Raw genomic sequence first — 8,715 nt, forward strand, 5'->3', positions numbered from 1 at the left:
TGTTCCCTCTGCTGTTTCCTGAAGTCCACAATCATCTCCTTAGTTTTGTTGACGTTGAGTGTGAGGTTATTTTCCTGACACCACACTCCGAGGGCCCTCACCTCCTCCCTGTAGGCCGTCTCGTCGTTATTGGTAGTCAAGCCTACCACTGTTGTGTCATATGCTAATGCAACAACAAAAAAATTCTCATGAGCCATAAATTCAATTGATTACAGATTTAGTATCAATGAATTAGCCTGAAATGAATTTGAGAATGATTAGATGCTGCATTCAAAGTTAGCCACGCTACACCACTAGTGGGCTATAAGAACTGAACCAACGTACATGAGGCCATGAAATGTGGTATGTAAACTTTAGGTTACAGTCCTTAGAAGCTGTGTGAAAAAGTCACTGCAACCTAAGATGGGCTGCACCAGACCAGTTGGTGGCACTATAGATGTAATTGGCACCATAGGATACTAGAGCAATAACTATTGAGACAAACAATGTGAAATATCGTGATGAGTATACTGAACAAAAATACAAATGCACCAAAGATTTGACTGAGTTACAGTTCATATGAGGAAAAACAGGCAGTTTAAATAAATAAATTAGACCCTAAACTATGGTTTTTACCTGACTGGGAATACATGTGCGTCTGTTGGTCACAGAGCCTTAAAATAAATGGTCCTCACGATCTCATCGCGGTATTTCTGTGCATTCAAATTGCTATCGATAAAATGCAATTGTGTTCGTTGTCCGTAGCTTATGCCTGCCCACACCATCACCCCAACACCACCATGGGGAACTCTGTTCACAACATTGACTGTCACGCCCTGATCTGTTTCACCTGTCCTTGTCTCCACCCCCTCCAGGTGTCGCCCATCTTCCCCATTATCCCCTGTGTATTTATACCTGTTTTTTCTTTCTGTTGCCAGTTTGTCTTTTTTGTTCAAGCCTACCAAATTTGTCTCAGCTCCTGGTTTTCCCTAGTCTTTCTTTTTCTCGTCCTCCTGGTTTTTGTCCTTTGCCTGTCCTAACCCTGTGCCTGACCACTGCCAGTCCTTGACCATAAGTCTGCCCGCCGTTCTGTACCTTTGCTCCACCTTTGGGTTACCGACCTCTGCTTGACCTGACCCTGAGCCTGCCTGCTGTCCTGTACCTTGGCCCCTGCTCTGGATTATTGACCCCTGGCAACCTTGACCTGTCGTTTGCCTGCTCCTGTGGTTACTATAAACATTGTTACTTCATACAGTCTGCACTTGGGTCTTACCTTGATTCCTGATAATTGACATCAGTAAATCGCTCGCCCACTTGACGAAATGCGGTTGTGAGGCTGGTTGGACGTACTGCCAAATTCTCTAAAATGACGGAGGCAGCTTATGGTAGAGAAATGAACATTCAATTCTCTGGCAACAGCTCTGGTGGACATTCCTGCAGTCAACATGTCAATTGCACACTCCCTCATAACTTGAGACATCTGTGGCGTTGTGTGACAAAACTGCACATTTTAGTGTGGCCTTTTATTGTCCCCAGCAGAGGCTGTGTAATGATCATGCTGTTTAATCAGCTTCTTGATATGCCACACCTGTCAGGAGGATGGATTATCTTGGCAAAGGAGAAATGCTCACTAACAGGGTTGTAAACAAATTTGTGCACAACATTTTTGTGCATATGGAACATTTCTGGGCTCTTATTTCAGCTCATGAAACATGGGATTTATATTTTGGTTCAGTGTAAATCTGTATAATCACACATTGTTGCCCTACTATGTGGTCTGAACACAGTGACACGTCCTGTCACTTGCACAGTCGGCGTATTACAGTTGTGAGAAAGTATTGAATCATTTTGGAATGCCAATGTAGAGTGTACCAACTGTGAGATTTAAATCATTTAAACAAATTGACAAACTAAAGTCTCCGAATTCAAAGGTAACCGCAATCTACCTGTAGGGGCTAGGTTCAACGAGTTCAAAAGCCGCTTCTTTAGCTGCTTTACGGGTAGGTTCCAACGCGTTTCCCCCATAGATGAGAAGAGATTGTTGCAGTTCAATTGTATTTGTCACACAGATTCCAGTTGGTGTATCGTGAAACAAAGCAATATTCCGTGTGTTCTGAACCGATTCAAGTGATATTAATGAAGTCAAAAAAGATAAAAGGATGAATGGTAAATGAAATGCTTCAAACAGTTGAAAACAAAATCTTGTTAAACAGGCTTGTACACCTGTTCTAATCAGTCTTCTGCCATCTTCATCTTCTTTTTTTGCCACCCACTGTATTGGAGTATGAGGCCAGTCACGGCCTACCTACATTAAATTCTCTTCATTAGTCCTGAAATAGAGCCATATACATCCCTTTCCTCCCCCCCACTACACCACCAAATCTCCAACCCCGTTCAGCCTCTCTAACCCTTTCACACAATCTCTCCCTACCTACGTTATGCAGTTCACTGTTTCCTCCACTAAACAAGTCACACAGACCTGTTTCATGTCTGCCTATCATCCACAATGTGGTATTTAAAACCTGTGTGCCCAAACCATAGTCTCCTCCACACAACATCCTTTCTCTGACATCCCATACTCCCCACCTCTTCCTTAACTGATTGGTGCAAGCGATACAATTGCCTCTTACTACTAGCATCCCACTCCCTTTGCCAAAGATCGAGCCCTTTTGGTCTTCTGCTATCTTTACCCACAACCCCCTTATATGCTACCCTGCAGTTAAACCCAAAAGGTAGCAACCAGGTGTCACAATAGCAATTCAAGTGGAATTCCACACAAATAAAGAGCATAATAGTTTCCAATATTTCTACACATAATTTTCTTTCCAATGCAAAATGGCTCTTACAATACCAATACACTTACACTGAAAATATTTACACAAATCTTAACATAAACCATTAGTCAAATTTACCCCAGAATTGGTATATGAATGTCACAAGTGACACTGACTCTAAAGCCCTTTGCAGACTGTATGTAGGGCCAGTTCCAGGGATAAGCAACTGATTAGGGCCGTGTGGCTCCTAGGCCCCCCGCGAATTAAAAAAATTATTGTTATTATCATACATTTTTTAACTCAGTCGAGGTCTCATCTGTTGAGAGTTAGAATAGAGTTAGTTAGAATATAAAAGTTGCAATTTCTAAATTTGGTTGTGCATCAGCAGTTTTTCTCTTATGTTGGTCACTGACAGTCACACTCAAATGCCTCATGTCACAGTGTTCATTTTGGTTCTATTTTAGATTTCATTTTAGTTTTAGTCTTAAAGTACCTTTTACTCTTAGTCACATTTGAATCATTTCATCCTTCGTTAGTTTTAGTTACTATCAGTGGACTAAAACTCTGAAAAATGCTAAGTCTAGTTTTAGTCAGAGCCATTTTAGTCACATAATAAACAGAGCATTTATGTCTATGAAATAATTAATATTTAGGCTACCTCTAACTTCCATCATGTGCACATTCAGATTGCCTTGTTCAATTATGCTTACTATCCCCTCGTATACCTTAGCTGGCAACATTGATATTATGGTAGATTGTAACCAACGCCAGCCATAATTAACCATGTAGGCTGTCAAAGCCTTGGCTACAGGTTAAACTATTTATAGCTCTGCTTTATTCCCCACTATAACCGCCAAGGGGGTAAATAAGAGTCGAGAATTTGAGCTATTCAAAAATCCCAGAAGTATTGCTGTACCCCTAATATTCAACAAATAGCAACAAAAAAAAGCAAACGCAACTCACATTTACAGACCTCCAGATGAATGAATAACAGCGCACATGGGAAAATAGAGCTTCTGATGTGATGAAAGCAAAAATATCCTACATTACAGTAAGAGAGAGTAAACGTTGTTTCTAGCTGAGGTTAGTTACAAGTCAAGTGTCCTGGCTTCGCATCAGTTCAAAAGGTTGTGACTGAAACGACCGCCTGGGAGCTGTGTGGGAGAGTCGGGAAAATCTGCACAATCAGATCCCGCAACTGAAAGATGTCAATTCTGCCAGTGAGAGGATTGCATGACATATTCTGCATGCTTGCATGCTTAGGATTGGACAAAACAGATTCAATGAAATGTCAATTAGTCTCACGTGGAATTCTTGTCTCCAATTTTCGGCAACTAAAATGAAAAGTGTTATGAAATAGTTAGCGGGTTTTTTCGAGGGTATCTCCTCTTGTTATCAGTCATTTTTAATAGGTGGTTGAGGAGTTTTTTTCATCATAGTTATTGTTGACGAAATGAACACTGCCATGTCAGCTAACATTTTTGACATTAGTAAATGAGTCTAGTCAGCTATCTAAACTGTAATCATGGTCAAATTACTGACCCTGACATCAGATTAGCATAGCATAAGTCATGGGAAAATGTGTAGAATTACTGGAAATGTACTCAAAAACGTTTCTCTCTGCCATCAAGAGGGGGGCCACTAAAAGTGCGACGTTACCAAATTAAAATCTTGATTTCAACCTGGCCAGATTGTACTATTTGCTTCAGTTCTGTCGTCACATTCTGTGAATGGCTTGAGAGGCTATGTCAGTCGACGTAGGCTACATCGACTGCAAGGATACATTTGATCTGCACATGTGCCAGTACCAGCAGCGCAAGCATGTCTCTGCTTATGTGTGATTGAAGTGATTTCGGGAAAAACTCAAAGTAGGAATCTTAGAAATATTTTTCACCTGCAAATTGTATATGTCCGAACTCAGAATCAACGCTGAGAAGAACGCTTATTTTGATTGCCGATTTTGTGCATGATTCAAAATCCCGTCAAGTAGCCTGATTTTAGATGTGTTATGTAAACAAGATTATTAGAGAAATTGTTCATATTGCACAGCATGTAAACGTTAAAATCAAACTATTATATTCATATAACTATTCACAATAGTCATATTATTGTGTACATACTCAGTGCGGACCGGCCGTGTTACTATTCGCCAGTCACTGGGATCGGCTCGTAACATCAAGCCCCCCACATAATAACATAATAAAGGGGTAAAAAATCTGACACTGACAGAACATTGTGGGAGGCTTAATCGGCAGACCTAGACCATGTCAAACTGAACGACCCAAGACGTCCGATATTTGTTTACGACCCACAAATTTGCTTGCGACTTGGAAATTTTGTCTGGGATGGCAAAATCGTGGCATAGGACAGCTTTACTAAACAAGAGACTGTCAATCTGCCTTGTATTTATTATCGGCATGTGATATTTTTTTGATATCATGCCTATTTACAAGTACCTTGTAATCACGTGAGCTGTGTGTATTTACAAAGATTGCCTTCACTTAACTCCGACATTGTGTGAAATTGAATTGCATGAACTATTTGCTTGCTTGCATGGTGTGCTGTGATTCTCCAGATTGGAATGGACTACATTGACTAAGAGACATCTGTTGCCAATACCCTATCATTTCCTCCCTCCCCAAACAAATTGCTAAACACACCCCAGGACTAGAGTTAAAAGTAACTGGAACTTACCTTTAGCACGCCATTTGGACCAGCGGAAGTCTATATAGTTGCTGCTTCTCGACCGCTGCTCCTCTCCTCTTTTCCTCTCCGGAAAACACACAAATCACAATGCTCTCAATAGCACTACCAAAGGAAAGTGCTTGTTTTGAACTTGTGAGTGTGGCTCCAATTGTTTGCCATTACATGCTCTAATCATATGTTTGATGTCCCCTATGACTGCAGACAAGGAGGACACGCCCAACTTAACTACGAGAGGCTACACCCAAAACTACGACCCAGCAGGCCAGTACAGAGTGAGAAACCAGCCATCAACTACTGGACCAGCCATCGACTAACGTCCCATGCTTGGGAGGAAGAGCTGAATGAACAATCCCTACTTGGGTAGAGCCGTACAAACCTTGGCCACTGCTCTTTGAGTAAAATAACTGCTTTATTAGTTTTGCTTTCACTGATTGTACATAAAGGAAGAAAGGTCCTACATGAAAGAGTGCTTGCTTTCTGTCATCCTGTGAACCCCGTTCATTGCTGCTCGCAGCTATATTTGCCTTCCTGTTTCATAACAAACTAATCTAATAGGTTGACTAATGACAATCTGAAAGTGCATTAAATCTCACAGTGAAAACCCAGCCTAAATGGATAGAATGCTATTGAGTGAGCTATTTTCAGAAACCTTTGGAAGGCAATTTTGTTCTCTGATAATCTTTCAAATGCCCAGACAACAATGTCCCTGGCTGCCATGTGAGAAGAGCCCCCTGCCGTGGCTGCCACTGTTGTGATGTTCAGATGTGCGTTGTGGAGTTGCGTGACGACAGAGGCAGGAAGGGAGGGAGGTAGCGAGCGCTACAGCACTGCTGTTTCCCTCCGCCCCGGGGTCTCTCTCACAGGGCCCATCTCGCTGCTGCGCTGCTCCCTAATAGCCATCAGCTGACAAAGTTGATACCGAACTGGTCACGAGAATCTGTTTTATCCTCCCCTGACTAATTCACTCTCTTTGTCACAAGGTTTCCCTCAAAGACAAGTTAGACATCAGTACACATTGTCAATTTACCTTCCGAGGTGAAAGAAATTGTTCCCCAAACAACTAGCACTGCATGATTTACCAGCATGGTTACGTAGCTTATACTCTGACTAACTATTTACTGTATGCAGGGCTCTAAATTATTTTTAAAACAAATTGGTAGCACCAGTGCTCCCAACTTAAATGTTAGGAGTACCACATGAAATTTAGGCGCACAAGATTTTTTTTTATTTTATTGATTGCGATACAGCCTATATCGGGGCTACATGAATTCTAGCTAATTTTGAAGCACATGTTATGCTCTAGAAACTAATATGTAACGCTGTAAATATATTTGATTATTTAAAGCTACAATTTAATACGAATGCCTGTCATTGGAATTACAATTTTTTTTGTGGAATATTAGGTTCATACATTGTGCATTTCCTTTCTTTCTGTGCCCCTAAATGTTTGGATATTCTGGTATTTACAGTGCCTTCAGAAAGTATTCACACCCCTTGAATATTTTCACATTTTGTTACAGCCTGAATTTAAAGTGGATTACATAGGGATTTTGTGTCACTGGCCTACAGACAATAATTTTTTTATTTTTTTTATTTTAATTTTTACAAATGAATACATAATGAAAAGCAGTAATGTATTGAGTCAATATTCAACCCATTTGTTATGTATGGCAAGCCTAAAAGTGTGATTAATTATTTAATTAACCTTTATTTAAACAGGCAAGTCAGTTAAGAACAAATTCTTATTTTCAATGACAGCCCAGTGCTTTGTTCAGGGGCAGAACGACAGATGTTTTACCTTGTCGGCTTGGGGATTCAATCTTGCAACCTTTCGGTTACTAGTCCAACACTATAACCTCTAGGCTATCTGCCACCCCAATAAGTAATTTAATAACATGCATGGATCACTCTGTGTGCAATAGCAGTGTTGAAACATGATTTTTGAATGACTACCTCATCTCTGTAACCAACGATACAATAATCTGTAAGGTCCCTCAGTGGAGCAGGGAATTTCAAACACGGATTCAACCACAAAGACCAGAGGTGTACCAAGAAAGACACCCTTTGGTAGATGGGTTAAAAAAAAGGATAACATCCCTATGAGCATTGTGAAGTTATTAATTGCACTTTGGATAGTGTATCGATACACCCAGTCACTACAAAGATACAAAGAAACCTCTCAGGGATTTCACCATGAGGCCAGTGGTGACTTTAAAACTCCTACAGAGTTGAATGGCTGTGATAGGAGAAAATGGAGGATGGATTAAAAAAAGGATAACATCCCTATGAGCATTGTGAAGTTATTAATTGCACTTTGGATAGTGTATCGATACACCCAGTCACTACAAAGATACAAAGAAACCTCTCAGGGATTTCACCATGAGGCCAGTGGTGACTTTAAAACTCCTACAGAGTTGAATGGCTGTGATAGGAGAAAATGGAGGATGGATTAACAACAGTGTAGTTATTCAGTAATATTAACTGAATTGTGAGTGAAAAGATGGAACCCTGTACAGAAAGAAAAAACATATTCCTAAACTTGCATCCTGTTTGCATCAAGGCACTAAAGTAATACTGCAAGAAATGTAGCAAAGCAATTCACTTTTTGTCCTGAATACAAAGTGTTATGTTTGGGGTAAATCCAATACAACACATTACTGAGTACCACTCTCCATATTTTCAAGCATAGTGGTGGCTGCATTATGTTATGGGTATGCTTGTACTCCACTTCTCAGTTCCTATGCTTCCTGGCTGATGTTTTGGTCACTTTTGAATGCTGGCGGTGCTTTCACTCTAGTGGTAGCATGAGACAGAGTCTACAACCCACACAAGTGGCTCAGGTAGTGCAGCTCATCCAGGATGGCACATCAATGTGAGATGTGGCAAGAAGGTTTGCTGTGTCTGTCAGCGTAGTGTCCAGAGCATGCAGGCGCTACCAGGAGACAGGCCAGTACATCAGGAGACGTGGAGGAGGCCGTAGGAGGGCAACAACCCAGCAGCAGTACCGCTACCTCCGCCTTTGTGCAAGGAGGAGCAGGAGGAGCACTGCCAGAGCCCTGCAAAATGACCTCCAGCAGGCCACAAATGTGCATGTGCAAATGTGCACTCCATGAGGGTGGTATGAGGGCCCGACGTCCACAGGTGGGGGTTGTGCTTACAGCCCAACACCGTGCAGGACATTTGGCATTTGCCAGAGAACACCAAGATTGGCAAATTCGCCACTGGTGCCCTGTGCTCTTCACAGATTAAAGTAGGT

This window comes from Oncorhynchus mykiss, chromosome 3 (genome assembly GCF_013265735.2).
Source record: "Oncorhynchus mykiss isolate Arlee chromosome 3, USDA_OmykA_1.1, whole genome shotgun sequence".
NCBI lineage: Eukaryota > Metazoa > Chordata > Actinopteri > Salmoniformes > Salmonidae > Oncorhynchus > Oncorhynchus mykiss.